The 16,731-nt window shown below is 45.5% G+C and overlaps 1 protein-coding gene across 1 annotated transcript in view; it reads right to left on the reverse strand.

Moving 5' to 3' along the window:
- The window catches only part of LOC126213268 (sugar transporter SWEET1-like), a 50,158-nt gene extending 48,543 nt beyond the window's left edge, over window positions 1-1,615 (reverse strand). The window contains exon 1 of the mRNA XM_049940932.1: window positions 1,495-1,615. The gene's annotated coding sequence lies outside the window, so the exon portion shown is untranslated. The remainder of the gene's footprint in view (window positions 1-1,494) is intronic.
- Between the last annotated feature and the right edge of the window lie 15,116 nt (window positions 1,616-16,731).

The raw sequence follows: 16,731 nt of genomic DNA on the forward strand, positions 1-16,731 counted from the left end.
TTTGGTGAAGAAAGGAGCCACTGGTCGCATGTAAATTTACTGACTGAAGTCAGAATCACAGACCCACAAGATTTTGTATATTATTTGTCGATGTCTACTACATTGTACGACACTTACTAGTGTTGATACAAGATAAAATAGAAGCAAAATACGTTCATAATCGAGGCAGTCTTATTCGGCAAGAGATTAGGAGTAACTTGAAGATGTCTGGCGACAGAAAGGTCATTCTAATGCTCGAAGTGTAGTTCTGTAGTATCAAGCACAATTATCGAAATTCTATGGAAACCTATGAAGCAACTATACCTGCCTAGCAAGGACCTGTTTAGCAATTTAACGTCAAGAATTTATTTTTTATTTTTTTTTGTTTATGCTTTGTGATAATTTGCTGAAACTGACACGCATTTCCTAGACCTCTTACTAGTCACTGCAGATGTATGACGCATTTTTCTAAATGGGAGCGTTTTTCAAAATTTCTATCTAACGTAACAATCTATAGTATTATTGGTTAAAAACAGTCTCGGTTGCAATTTTAGCTTTTTTATTTTTCAGCTACGCGTTTCGCCTTATTTAGGCATCTTCAGGTTGATCTTAATTTGGTATTTCTTAGAATGATCGTTTTGACAGTGTAGCCAAAGGGCATCGTCGAATACATCAGGCCAACATGCCCTTTGGCTACACTGTCAAAAGCATCGTTCTAAGAAATACCAAATTAAGATCAACCTGAAGATGCCTAAATAAAGCGAAACGCGTAGTTGAAAAATAAAAAGCTAAAATTGCAACCAAGAGTGTTTTTAACCAATACTGTTAAGCACTGGTTTGCTGTATGCCACATACGGACTGGAAGAATTTCTAATCTGTAGTATATTTTCAAATTAATGAAGTAAACAATCTCATAGAGAATCCTCCGTTAATCATCCTAGAGTTGTACATATGATTACCCTTCCGTAGCCCTATTAAAATTCTTTCGTGTTAAAAGGCTCCTTAAAAACTGAATCTAAGGTATGATATACACAATGCGAATTGGAAAAAAATAAACAGTTCACGCTTACTTGTGTGGCTGTTTCCTGAAGCTCTGTCAACATCTGAATGGAGAATAAAATGGTTCAAATGGCTCTTAGCACTATGGGACTCAACTGCTGAGGTCATCAGTCCCCTAGAACTACTTAAACTTAACTAACCTAAGACATCACACACATCCATGCCCGAGGCAGGATTCGAACCCGCGACCGTAGCGGTCGCGCGGTCCCAGACTGTAGCGCCTAGAACCGCTCGGCCATTCCGGCCGGCAACGGAGAATATAGTCGAACAGTTAATATTTGTCCTTACACCTTCAGTATGTACTGACAATACTGAGAATATTTTGAGGTCCATCAATACTGCTCATCAACATTTCTAGGATCGACAATACGTCAATATGCGCCCTGAGACGGACAGTTCATTGTCAGTTTGACAATATTACTGAACGTGTGAGGACCCATTAAGGCGTACGCTTACCTGAACGTTTCGGTCGGGAAGAGCTTCGTCGTCGTCAGGTGTGACATCAGCGACGCTGCCGGCGTGTTGTCTGGCCGCGTTCGGCGCCTGTTGTGTGCGCTCTGGCTGACTTGGCTGCTGTCTGCTTTCCCTGCCAGACTTTATCAGGCGTCGGCCCTCACGTGAGAACTGCGTATCTTCAGATAAGAGTCCGCCTGCTGCGCTATGCGATTCAACTTTTTGCTATCTGTCACACAGGTAAGAATCGAGTCATCTTACACGCTGCATCACTAACACGTGGGGAATCGGTTCTGACGTGCTCGCTCTGCTGGTGCACAAGAGGCATAACGAGGCACACAGCATTTAGCTGAAGGGGGGTAGGACGTCAAACGGGCCGACTTCGAGAAGAAGAGGCACCACAGGACATTTTAATTTGCATTGTCTATACTTTTACAAATAAATTGATAAAACTTTGTCAGCATGACCAGGAAGGATTCAGGATTCACACTCATAGCAGTGGAAGTTCAAAAACACGAAAAAATAATATTTTTTAAATGTGAAATTTCATGATTTTTTTCACTTACTGTTGGCTGCATTTGTTGCTTTTCTTCGTAAGTAAGAGAGATTCTTCGATGAATTTTGCACAGCTTACAAACCATACTTACAGGTGTATGAAACTCTAGAATTTATTTAATCTATGGAGAAATGACTGGGCTGTTACGTTTTAAACTTCGTGTTTAGAGAATACTCGAATTTTATAATTAATTATCTCAATTTTTACCACAGTTTTTAACAGATTTGGGAAATTCTAGAGTTTCATACACCTGTAAGTATGGTTTGTATGCTGTGCAAAATTCATCGAAGAATTTCTCTTAGTTATGAAGAAAAGTGTACCTACAGCAACAAATGCAGCTAATACCAAGAGAAAAAATTGTGAAATTTCACATGTAAAAAAATTTGTTTTGTTATGTTTTTGAGCTTCCTCTGCTATGAGTGTGAATCCTGAATCCTTCCTGGTCACGCTAACAAAGATTTATGAATTTATTTGTAAAAATATAGACAATGTAAACTAAAATGTCCTGCGGTGCCTCTCCTGCTCCAAATCGGCCCGTTTCACGTCCTACCCCCGTTAAAGCCATCGGCTCACGAACCGTGCGTCCGATGATGATGATGATGATGATTTTTGGTTTGTGGGGCGCGCAACTGCGCTCTTATCAGCGCCTGCACAAATTCCCAATCTGTACACAGTCCAATCTCGCCACTTTCGTCAATGATGATGAAATGATGAGGACAACACAAACACCCAGTCCGCGGCCGGAGAAAATCCCCAACCCGGCTGGGAATCGAACCCGGGACCCCATGATCCAGAACTTTGTCCACCCCATACACACCTGCATACCATACACCTCTGGCACGGCTATTTCATAACCGGCAACGTGCGACGCGGCCCTAACGGACTCGCGCACAGGATTGCCTCGCTGCGAAGACTATGGCTGGTCTTCATGTTTTACGTCGCGGTTGGAGCAGATTTCAACCTTAACTCTATGAGGGGCAGGTAAACACCAATAAAATTTACCGTAGTGGGGCAAGAAAAATTATTTGCGAATTTCAAATTTCTGTTACTTGTAACACATTTGTTTTATTGTCTTGACGTGTTTAATCATAGAGTTTGTAAAAATTCACTTAAACAACAACAAAATATTAACATTAAATGTCGTCACTACAGGTTACCACCACCCCATTACAGTATACAAATTCGATATTTGGTGGTTGAACTTTGAAATAACTAGTTTTTAATTTTCTTTGTATCTCTTGAAACAGTTCTTGCCTGCTCTCAGATACAAAGGTACTTTGCACACTGAACATATCCACAGTGTTTGCACTGGATTTTTCTTTGAATTGCAAACTGCGCATCTTCTAGATGATGAGTGAATTGGTTGTTGTTTACTGCTTTCGTGGCGAATACTTTCGTCTACGTATGGTTTGTGTGATTTGATCTGGGTTGCTAAACTACTTTGGGATACAGAAGAAACATTAGCTGCCACTAAAACTATTTTTGGAGCCAACAAGATTTTGTACACCTCTGGACGGAAGTCTTTATTGGAGAACTGCTCCATTTCGATTTCTTTGTGCATAATGAACGCGTTTGTCACACTGCAGTCTAAAAAGTGAAGAAACAGTCTTCTCCACCATTTCTTGCTTTTTCTGTCAATAGCATAGTCTGACTTTAGTCGATTAAAATTATCCACGTAGTTCATACTGGAATTGAAGTCTTTCAATACAATTGGACAAGTGATATTGGTTATTGTTCCATCTTCCATTTTTCGAGTTACTGTGGACACATCTGATGGTGAATGACATGTTGAAATCAAGTTGACTGCCCTGTTACACACTCCTGGAAATTGAAATAAGAACACCGTGAATTCATTGTCCCAGGAAGGGGAAACTTTATTGACACATTCCTGGGGTCAGATACATCACATGATCACACTGACAGAACCACAGGCACATAGACACAGGCAACAGAGCATGCACAATGTCGGCACTAGTACAGTGTATATCCACCTTTCGCAGCAATGCAGGCTGCTATTCTCCCATGGAGACGATCGTAGAGATGCTGGATGTAGTCCTGTGGAACGGCTTGCCATGCCATTTCCACCTGGCGCCTCAGTTGGACCAGCGTTCGTGCTGGACGTGCAGACCGCGTGAGACGACGCTTCATCCAGTCCCAAACGTGCTCAATGGGGGACAGATCCGGAGATCTTGCTGGCCAGGGTAGTTGACTTACACCTTCTAGAGCACGTTGGGTGGCACGGGATACATGCGAGCGTGCATTGTCCTGTTGGAACAGCAAGTTCCCTTGCCGGTCTAGGAATGGTAGAACGATGGGTTCGATGACGGTTTGGATGTACCGTGCACTATTCAGTGTCCCCTCGACGATCACCAGTGGTGTACGGCCAGTGTAGGAGATCGCTCCCCACACCATGATGCCGGGTGTGGCCCTGTGTGCCTCGGTCGTATGCAGTCCTGATTGTGGCGCTCACCTGCACGGCGCCAAACACGCATACGACCATCATTGGCACCAAAGCAGAAGCGACTCTCATCGCTGAAGACGACACGTCTCCATTCGTCCCTCCATTCACGCCTGTCGCGACACCACTGGAGGCGGGCTGCACGATGTTGGGGCGTGAGCGGAAGACGGCCTAACGGTGTGCGGGACCGTAGCCCAGCTTCATGGAGACGGTTGCGAATGGTCCTCGCCGATACCCCAGGAGCAACAGTGTCCCTAATTTGCTGGGAAGTGGCGGTGCGGTCCCCTACGGCACTGCGTAGGATCCTACGGTCTTGGCGTGCATCCGTGCGTCGCCGCGGTCTGGTCCCAGGTCGACGGGCACGTGCACCTTCCGCCGACCACTGGCGACAACATCGATGTACTGTGGAGACCTCACGCCCCACGTGTTGAGCAATTCGGCGGTACGTCCACCCGGCCTCCCGCATGCCCACTATACGCCCTTGCTCAAAGTCCGTCAACTGCACATACGGTTCACGTCCACGCTGTCGCGGCATGCTACCAGTGTTAAAGACTGCGATGGAGCTCCGTATGCCACGGCAAACTGGCTGACACTGACGGCGGCGGTGCACAAATGCTGCGCAGCTAGCGCCATTCGATGGCCAACACCGCGGTTCCTGGCGTGTCCGCTGTGCCGTGCGTGTGATCATTGCTTGTACAGCCCTCTCGCAGTGTCCGGAGCAAGTATGGTGGGTCTGACACACCGGTGTCAATGTGTTCTTTTTTCCATTTCCAGGAGTGTATTTCCATCTATAGATTACTATGCCATCATTGCTTATTTTGTAATCGAATTCCCCTCTTTCCAGTTCCTTTTCCTCCTTGAGTTTTGGTATGTTTTTCCTTCTGGGATTTATTGTTCCACAAGCATACACACCATTGGATTTTAGGTCCTTGAACAGATCATATGATGTAAAATAATTGTCCATGAAAATAATATGATTCTTTCCATGAAGACAACTGGTTAAATTTAGAACCACACGTCCGCAGCTCGTGGTCGTGCGGTAGCGTTCTCGCTTCCCGCGCCCGGGTTCCCGGGTTCGATTCCCGGCGGGGTCAGGGATTTTCTCTGCCTCGTGATGACTGGGTGTTGTGTGCTGTCCTTAGGTTAGTTAGGTTTAAGTAGTTCTAACTTCTAGGGGACTGATGACCGTAGATGTTAAGTCCCATAGTGCTCAGAGCCATTTGAGCCATTTTAGAACCACACGACTGCACACAAGACAAGAACTTGCACAGTTTCTCGCGAATGTGGGGTCATCTCCATCACTGTAAAGACTGCTGTCACTAGAAGATATTTCTTCAAATAAAAGTCGGTAACATTCGTCCTCAGTTATTCCTTTACTGCTAGACATATTCGACGGAGACGAAGAAAATATACTGGGTGGAGCAAAAGGGAGGTGGTTAGCAGCACTAACCACACAGAAATTTGTCTCTAAAACATGGAAAATTCTATTTCAAAGTTACATTACACGTAGATTTATATGTGTTCAACACAGTCGTATAAATAAGAGCTACAGAGAATACTGCACGCCGCTTTCAAGAACAGTGCTAACAATGTAGAAGTATCAACTATTGTTCTGAATACGCGGCAAAAATTCGCGCAGGAGACCTGCACTGCCATCTAGCGGCATTTTAGGCAACAATTATGTGGTTGGCAGAGACGCTACTGGCCCCTGAGTAGTAAAGGGAGAAAATATTATGTGGTTAGCCACAGTGACCACCGCCCATTGAAACCGTCTACCTATGTGGTTAGTTACAGTTTTGCCTGCCCTTCAAAGAGTTAACTCCTCTGGAGACCTTATTTTAGATTTTCATAGGACCCATTTCCTATCAGATTCAGCGCATGCTTCGCAACAAATACAACTGCAATGTTGCCTTCGCTACTAACAATAATCTAAAGAGAAACTTCATTCATAATTTGAAATCCATTCGCTCCCCTACAGAAAGTTCTGGCGTTTATAAGATCAGTGCCAACAATGTAGAAGTATCAACTATTGTTCTGAATACGCGGCAAAAATTCGCGCAGGAGACCTGCACTGCCATCTAGCGGCATTTTAGGCAACAATTATGTGGTTGGCAGCACCTGCTCCTCCTATTATATAGGGCAAACTGGACGTGCCTTCACCATCAGATTTAAAGAACATATTTTGAGAAAGAACGGCACCAGTCCTCTAAATTCATCTTTTGCCGATCATCTGTTAATTGCTGGACACGTGCCTAAAGCCGTAGGCGATAACAATATTCTGCATACCGAAAAGAAGGGGCGTAGGTTAGATGTCTTAGAGGAATTGGAGATCTTCAAACATCTCTCTCGTCATGATGGCCTCATTCTCAACGAACAGCTGCAGCTGCGAAATAAAAACTTTTTCGACTGTATAAAGCCATTGCTCGATCTTCGATTCAGATTTCCTCATGCAGTTTACTGAAATGTTGTTTTCCTGTCACATCTTTGCTGTTTTCTTGTATGTCATAACCGACGTTTTTTACGTTACAAAATGTACCTCTATTTAAAGCATATAAATATGTAACTTCAGCCTGTTATTATTAGTGCTTACGTTATGCCTGAATCAGCTGCATCACAATTTCATGTGTGTAATTTTGAATGTACAGTAGCCTAGTTGTTTCTGCGGTTACTAGATGGCAACACCATGTTTACTTGCCCACACTTTCTAACGTGGGCAACTCAGTCTTGTTGCAACCCTTGTTCACAGTACGAGCAGCCCTTAGCGGCTCGCCATCTCACAACTATTCATGACGTCGCCTTTCCGGCTTAGATCTTTTTTAATATGTGACTTGTAAGTACTGCATCTTTTCCAGTCAGTACAAACTTTAATTTTATTAATGTATTATATACCTAATATGTTTTAGAACAGTTAGTCTAATTCTGAAGACGACGCTCATAGTAGCGTCGAAACCTGGTCAATTTTGACTTAATATTTGTGACCGAGGGCTTATTTCTTCTAATATATTTTAGATTTGACTAATTTTAAGAATGATAGCACACCAGATTTTACATTCCGATCTCTGTTTTTTAACACTTTAGATGGGCATCACGGTTTCACCGTCGTTTGCACTGATGGCTCCAAACAGGACAATTTCCTTGGCTCTCCTGTAGTGTTCCCTGATCATGTTACCATCATTCGCCTCCCTGATGAATATACCGTTTTCGCAGCGGTGCTCCACGCGATCCTGAAGAAACTGGAGCAGATGAATCGCGTTCGGGGCAATCGCTTTCTTCTCTGCTCCGATTCGCTTAGTGCCTTACAATCACTGCAGAAACTGTACCTAACGCAGTTTTCCGAAATTCCTTCACCAGGGAAGACGAATGGAATATTCCAGAATTTGAAACACGAACAGCTGCTAACATGAGTTTCTTAGAAGTAGATACCTTAGGTGTTGCGAAGCAACTCAAATCACTTGATACGGGCAAGTCTTCAGGTCCAGATTGTATACCGATTACTTTCCTTTCAGATTACGCTGATACAATAGCTCCCTACTTAGCAATCATATACAACCGCTCGCTCACCGATAGATCTGTACCTACAGATTGGAAAATTGCGCAGGTCGCACCAGTGTTTAAGAAGGGTAGTAGGAGTAATCCATCGAACTACAGACCTATATCATTGACGTCGGTTTGCAGTAGGGTTTTGGAGAATATACTGTATTCAAACATTATGAATCACCTCGAAGGGAACGATCTATTGATACGTAATCAGCACGGTTTCAGAAAACATCGTTCTTGTGCAACGCAGCTAGCTCTTTATTCGCACGAAGTAATGGCCGCTATCGACAGGGGATCTCAAGTTGATTCCGTATTTCTAGATTTCCGAAAAGCTTTTGACACCGTTCCTCACAAGCGACTTCTAATCGAGCTGCGGGCGTACGGGGTATCGTCTCAGTTGTGCGACTGGATTCGTGATTTCCTGTCAGGAAGGTCGCAGTTCGTAGTAATAGACGGCAAATCGTCGAGTAAAACTGAAGTGATATCGGGTGTTCCCCAGGGAAGTGTTCTGGGACCTCTGCTGTTCCTGATCTATATAAATGACGTGGGTGACAATCTGAGCAGTTCTCTTAGGTTATTCGCAGATGATGCTGTAATTTACCGTCTAGTAAGGTCATCCGAAGACCAGTATCAGTTGCAAAGCGATTTAGAAAAGATTGCTGTACGGTGTGTCAGATGGCAGTTGACGCTAAATAGCGAAAAGTGTGAGGTGATCCACACGAGTTCCAAAAGAAATCCGTTGGAATTCCATTACTCGATAAATAATACAATTCTCAAGGCTGTCAATTCAACTAAGTACCTTGGTGTTAAAATTACGAACAACTTCAGTTGGAAAGACCACATAGATAATACTGTGGGGAAGGCGAGCCACGGGGTTGCGTTTCATTGGCAGGACACTTAGAAGATGCAACAAGTCCACTAAAGAGACTGCTTATAATACACTCGTTCGTCCTCTGTTAGAATATTGCTGCGCGGTGTGGGATCCTTACCAGATGGGATTGACGGAGGACATCGAAAGGATGCAAAAAAGGGCAGCTCGTTTTGTATTATCACGTAATAGGGGAGAGAGTGTGGCAGATATGATACGCGAGTTGGGATGGAAGTCATTAAAGCAAAGACGTTTTTCGTCGCGGCGAGATCTACACTCCTGGAAATGGAAAAAAGAACACATTGACACCGGTGTGTCAGACCCACCATACTTGCTCCGGACACTGCGAGAGGGCTGTACAAGCAATGATCACACGCACGGCACAGCGGACACACCAGGAACCGCGGTGTTGGCCATCGAATGGCGCTAGCTGCGCAGCATTTGCGCACCGCCGCCGTCAGTGTCAGCCAGTTTGCCGTGGCATACGGAGCTCCATCGCAGTCTTTAACACTGGTAGCATGCCGCGACAGCGTGGACGTGAACCGTATGTGCAGTTGACGGACTTTGAGCGAGGGCATATAGTGGGCATGCGGGAGGCCGGGTGGACGTACCGCCGAATTGCTCAACACGTGGGGCGTGAGGTCTCCACAGTACATCGATGTTGTCGCCAGTGGTCGGCGGAAGGTGCACGTGCCCGTCGACCTGGGACCGGACCGCAGCGACGCACGGATGCACGCCAAGACCGTAGGATCCTACGCAGTGCCGTAGGGGATCGCACCGCCACTTCCCAGCAAATTAGGGACACTGATGCTCCTGGGGTATCGGCGAGGACCATTCGCAACCGTCTCCATGAAGCTGGGCTACGGTCCCACACACCGTTAGGCCGTCTTCCGCTCACGCCCCAACATCGTGCAGCCCGCCTCCAGTGGTGTCGCGACAGGCGTGAATGGAGGGACGAATGGAGACGTGTCGTCTTGAGCGATGAGAGTCGCTTCTGCCTTGGTGCCAATGATGGTCGTATGCGTGTTTGGCGCCGTGCAGGTGAGCGCCACAATCAGGACTGCATACGACCGAGGCACACAGGGCCAACACCCGGCATCATGGTGTGGGGAGCGATCTCCTACACTGGCCGTACACCACTGGTGATCGTCGAGGGGACACTGAATAGTGCACGGTACATCCAAACCGTCATCGAACCCATCGTTCTACCATTCCTAGACCGGCAAGGGAACTTGCTGTTCCAACAGGACAATGCACGTCCGCATGTATCCCGTGCCACCCAACGTGCTCTAGAAGGTGTAAGTCAACTACCCTGGCCAGCAAGATCTCCGGATCTGTCCCCCATTGAGCATGTTTGGGACTGGATGAAGCGTCGTCTCACGCGGTCTGCACGTCCAGCACAAACGCTGGTCCAACTGAGGCGCCAGGTGGAAATGGCATGGCAAGCCGTTCCACAGGACTACATCCAGCATCTCTGCGATCGTCTCCATGGGAGAATAGCAGCCTGCATTGCTGCGAAAGGTGGATATACACTGTACTAGTGCCGACATTGTGCATGCTCTGTTGCCTGTGTCTATGTGCCTGTGGTTCTGTCAGTGTGATCATGTGATGTATCTGACCCCAGGAATGTGTCAATAAAGTTTCCCCTTCCTGGGACAATGAATTCACGGTGTTCTTATTTCAATTTCCAGGAGTGTATTTACGAAATTTCAGTAGCCGACTTTCTCTTCCGAATGCGAAAATATTTTGTTGAGCCCAACCTACATAGGTAGGAATGGTCATCAAAATAAAATAAGAGAAATCAGACCTCGAACAGAAAGGTTTAGGTGTTCGTTTTTCCCGCGCGCTGTTCGGGAGTGGAATGGTAGAGAGATAGTATGATTGTGGTTCGATGAACCCTCTGCCAAGCACTTAAATGTGAACTGCAGAATAATCATGTAGATGTAGATGTAGATGAAGAGATGGTCCAGCTGATACATGACCAACTATACCTGCTCCAACGGCGGGGTAAGGAGGTGTCCTTCTGCTGGGTGGCTGGTCATGTAGGAATATGGGGCAATGAACAGGCCGATCTGGCTGCAAAGGAGGCCTGCAGAGAGCAGGATGTGGTCGAGTGTCCTATTCCCTTGCAGTCCGTCATTTCTGCACTCCACCGGAAGTGCACGGAGTTTTGGGAGGAAGAATGGCTGGCGGTGACGGCCAATAAACTGTGGTTGGTGAAGTCAACAACTCGGCCGTGGCGTTCCTCCTGCCAGTTGCTCAGGAGGGAAGAGGTGGCCCTCACACGTCTTCTGTCCTCTCACACATAGCTTTCTATTACAGCCTCAGGATCCTCCGTTTTGTGATGCTTGTGCTGTGCACATCTCTGTCCGGCACACTCTAACAGACTACATTTTATACCGCGATGCAAGGGCAGAAACACGAGTTGATGCGGATCTGCCCTGTGTTTAAGCTAACGATGAGACGTGTGCGTCTAGGGTTTTAAAGTTTTCTGATGTGTCTGGTGTAATGGTACTTGAATTACGTAATCATTACGGCAGCTCACCTCAACCTCTCGATACCAGCAATATTCTACTGTGTTCTGACACAACATTCAGATTTGATTTCATTAATGTAGAGACACACATCGATATGTTTATATTGCAATGATATTATTCTTACGTGTATTCTTTCTTCTGTCACTATAATCTTTGTCGTACTTGTAACTCTGCTTTTTGGGCGCGTAAGTAGTTAGAGAGTCGGACCTTGAGAAAATCAAGTCTTGGACGTCGTGTTGGAAAGACGCATATTGTAGCCAGCTTATAAAATGTGAACTTTAACAGTGAGGAAGATGTTTTCAAGTATGTTTTGTATTGTGAAGTGATGTTTTGTGTGTTGCGTGATATTACAGCAAAACTAATAAAAAAGAATTGTAACTTAAATTCGGAGTGCTGATTACTTTTTTACATCACTATTGTCCTACAAAAGTGTAATCTTCAAGAATGGTTTGTGAAACACATCTACAAAACTTTTGTATATCGCAGAATAAAACCTAGGCCTCTTTGCATCCGAGCTTGGAATCAACACCACCAAGATTTTCGACGATTGAGCCACGATTTTACAACGAGACCAGCGTGGGAAACGCGAAAAGATGAGCGCCTAGTTTATTCATTATTACATGAAATGACTTTATTAACTGTGCTCTAATGACACCTGCCACATAATAACTTTGTTGTTGCCCGAAAATGCAGTATTTAGCAGCGTGAGCAACACCACAATCATTATTAAATTTTGACCTTTGTTGTGGTAGGGTTGTTGGACTGGACTCTGGCCTAATCCTTTAGGCTGGAGGTTTTAGTGCATTGCAGAGTGGCTGACTCCTCCCTTTTTTCCTTGCGGTCAGCCAGACACTTCCATCTGCTATATTGTTTTAGCTCCCTCTACCACTTTCTTCCTGTGTTGTCCATGTTTTACTGCTGACGACATGCTTCGTCCCACGCTTCGGTGTGGGTAGGCACATATTTTTCAAAACTTGTTACCTGTGTTTTATGTTCTGTTTTATCTTACTGTTCCGAGTATTTTCTTGATACCCGTCTCACTATGTTACTGGGCGGACGCTGAAGACCTTGCTGTCGTGCGCCCAAGAAAACCCTCTGCTACTCTACTACCCATGATCCAACGCTAGCCACTAGACCACGAGCTGCGGACCTGTGCGTGCGAACGTTGAAGGTTGAGCGTGCATTGTTTCTGACGTCACAGCTAGGAAATAGCACGTCGGGAAGTCTTTCCAAACGTCCAGAACAATTCCTAGCACGTCAGATATTTTGAACGTTGATCAGCGAGGTGGCAGGACACCTCCTACGTCACATGCACGCCATCTTCCTTAAGCCGTCGGCGCACGGCCCGTGCTGTCGAGCGTCAACGTTGAGCCTGCAGAGTTCGACGTGTTGCTGAACGCTCAGGAACGATGCGACTTGTGTGTTTTCAAGAAGGGACGTCGAATAGATGTGCAGAACTATAGACCTATATCTCTAACGTCGATCAGTTGTAGAATTTTGGAACACGTATTATGTTCGAGTATAATGACTTTTCTGGAGATTAGAAATCTACTCTGTAGGAATCAGCATGGGTTTCGAAAAAGACAGTCGTGTGAAACCCAGCTCGCGCTATTCGTCCACGAGACTCAGAGGGCCGTAGACAAGGGTTCCCAGGTAGACGCCGTGTTTCTTGACTTCCGCAAGGCGTTCGATACAGTTCCCCACAGTCGTTTAATGAACAAAGTAAGAGCATATGGACTATCAGACCAATTGTGTGATTGGATTGAAGAGTTCCTAGATAACAGAACGCAGCATGTCATTCTCAATGGAGAGAAGTCTTCCGAAGTAAGAGTGATTTCAGGTGTGCCACAGGGGAGTGTCAGAGGACCGTTGCTATTCACAATATACATAAATGTCCTTGTGCAGAACATCGGAAGTTCACTGAGGCTTTTTGTGGATCATGCTATAGTATATCGAGAGGTTTTAACAATGGAAAATTGTACCGAAATGCAGAAGGATCTGCAGCGAATTGACGCATGGTGCAGGGAATGGCAATTGAATCTCAATGTAGACAAGTGTAATGTGCTGCGAATACGTAGAAAGAAACATCCCATATAATTTAGCTACAATATAGCAGGTCGTAAACTGGAAGCAGTTACTTCCATAAATTATCTGGGAGTAGGCATTAGGAGTGATTTAAAATGGAATGATCATATAAAGTTGATCGTCGGTAAAGCAGATGCCAGACTGAGATTCATTGGAAGAATCCTAAGGAAATGCAATCCGAAAACAAAGGAAGTAGGTTACAGTACGCTTGTTCGCCCACTGCTTGAATACTGCTCAGCAGTGTGGGATCCGTACCAGATAGGGTTGATACAAGAGATAGAGAAGATCCAACGGAGAGCAGCGCGCTTCGTTACTGGATCATTTAGTAATCGCGATAGCGTTACGGAGATGGTGGATAAACTCCAGTGGAAGACTCTGCAGGAGAGACGCTCAGTAGCTCGGTACGGGCTTTTGTTGAAGTTTCGAGAACATACCTTCACCGAAGAGTCAAGCAGTATATTGCTCCCTCCTACGTATATCTCGCGAAGAGACCGTGAGGATAAAATCAGAGAGATTAGAGCCCACACAGAGGCATACCGACAATCCTTCTTTCCACGAACAATAAGAGACTGGAATAGAAGGGAGAACCGATAGAGGTACTCAAGGTACCCTCCGCCAAACACCGTCAGGTGGCCTGCGGAGTATGGATGTAGATGTAGATGTAGATGTAGACTCTACGTGGGACCCGTGTTTCTAGTTCGTAAATCACACGGGAGCGCGTGAAATTCCCACGTTAGCTCTATTAAAACGCACATTTTCTCCATTGTCTATATCCTAGTCGCGTTCTTCTATATGTAATACACGCAAATAAAAACTTCAATACCAATATACATGTCTCAAGACAAAAAGGGAAGTACCTGTCCAATCAATAACGACACAGGCTAATAAATATCCAATACAAACAGCGTGACACAAATATCCAATAGTTATCCACATAAGATAAACATTATTTTATCAGTTCAAAAATGGTTCAAATGGCTTAACTTCTGAGGCCATCAGTCGCCTAGAACTTAGAAATAATTAAACTAACCTAAGGACATCACACACATCCATGCCCGAGGCAGGATTCGAACCTGCGACCGTAGCGGTCGCTCAGCTCCAGACTGTAACGCCTAGAACCGCACGATCACTCCAGCCGGGTTATTTTATCATTCACACGTTTTAGTAAAATCCTGATGCCATTCTTACTTGATCACTGTTCCTACCCAGTAGCAGAATCATTACAACATGTAAATTACGAAACTTAAAAGAAAAAGGAACAAAATATGTACATAAAAGTAGCGCAAGCTGTCCTGTAGATTGAGTCAATCGAGTAAAAAATGGTTCAAATGGCTCTGAGCACTATGGGACTTAACAGCTATGATCAGTCCCCTAGAACTTAGAACTACTTAAACCTAACTAAGGACATCACACAACACCCAGTAATCACGAGGCAGAGAAAATCCCTGTCCCCGCCGGGAATCGAACCCGGGAACCCGGGCGTGGGAAGCGAGAACGCTACCGCACGACCACCAATCGAGTACTCAAAAAAAGGTGAACTTATACACTACTGGCCATTAAAATTGCTACACCAAAAAGAAATGCAGATGGTAAATACTGGACAAATATATTATACTGGAACTGACATGTCATTACATTTTCACACAATTAGGGTGCATAGATCCTGAGAAATCAGTACCCAGAACAACCACCTCTGGCCGTAATAACGGCCGTGATACGCCTGGGCATTGACTCAAACACAGCTTGGATGGCGTGTACAGGTACAGCTGCCCATGCAGCTTCTACACGATACCACAGTCCATCACTGACTGGTGTATTGTGATGAGCCAGCTGCTCGGACACCATTGACCAGACGTTTTCAATTGGTGAGAGATCTGGAGAATGTGCTGGCCAGGGCAGCAGTCGAACATTTTCTGTATCCAGAAAGGCCCGCACAGGACCTGCAACGAGCGGTCGTACATTATCCTGCTGAAATGTAGGGTTTTGCAGGGATCAAATGAAGGGTAGAGCCACGGATCGTAACACATCTAAAATGTAACGTCCACTGTTCAGAGTGCCGTCAATGCGAACAAGAGGTGACCGAGACGTGTAACCGACGGCACCCCATACCATCACGCCCGGTGATACGCCAGTATGGCGATGACGAATACACGCTTCCAATGTGCGTTCACAGCCATGTCGCCAAACACGGATGTGACCATCACGATGCTGCATTCATCCGAAAAAATGACGTTTTGCCCTTCGTGCACCCAGGTTCGTCGTCGAGTACACCATCGCACGCGTTCCTGTCTGTGATGCAGCGTCAAGGGTAACCGCAGCCGTGGTCTCCGAGCTGATAGTCCGTGCTGCTGCAAATGTTGTCGAACTGTTAGTGCAGATGGTTGTTGTCTTGCAAACGTCCCCATCTGTTGACTCAGGGATCGAGACGTGGCTGCCCGATCCGTTACAGCCATGCGGATAAGATGCCTGTCATCTCGACTGCTAGTGATACGAGGCCGTTGGGATCCAGCACGGCGTTCCGTATTACCCTCCTGAACCCACCGATTCCATATTCTGCTAACAGTCATTGAATCTTGACCAACGCGACCAGCAATGTCGCGATACGGTAAACCGCAATCGCCATAGGCTACAATCCGACCTTTATCGAAGTCGGAAACGTGATGGTACGCATTTCTCCTCCTTACACGAGGCATCACAACAACGTTTCACAAGGCAACGCCGGTCAACTGCTGTTTGTGTACGAGAAATCGGTTGGAAACTTTCCTCTAGTGAGCACGTTGTAGGAGTCGCCACCGGCGCCAGCCTTGTGTGAATGCTCTGAAAAGCTAATCATTTGCATATCACAGCATCTTCTTCCTGTCGGTTAAAATTCGTGTGTGTAGCATGTCGTCTTCGTGGTGTAACAATGTTAATGGCCAGTAGTGTATTTTCATAACATCAGTTATTGTAGTATATACTTACATTAAACTAATAATAAAGCATCAGAACCTATTAAAAATGCGAATGTGAAAAAAATACTTAGGCGTGGCAAAACGCGAACCACCGCCACATACGTATATCGATCGAAATCATGAACGCTGCTCACTACGCTAAACAGACTACAAACCATTTAGAGTCAATCCTCACATGTTGGACTTGCTCAAAGCTTTAATCGTAGCTATGTTACTAATTGAAATTTAATTACAACAAATTGTTCCAA

The sequence above is a fragment of the Schistocerca nitens genome, chromosome 11 (assembly GCF_023898315.1).
Source record: "Schistocerca nitens isolate TAMUIC-IGC-003100 chromosome 11, iqSchNite1.1, whole genome shotgun sequence".
NCBI classification, from domain to species: Eukaryota; Metazoa; Arthropoda; class Insecta; order Orthoptera; family Acrididae; genus Schistocerca; species Schistocerca nitens.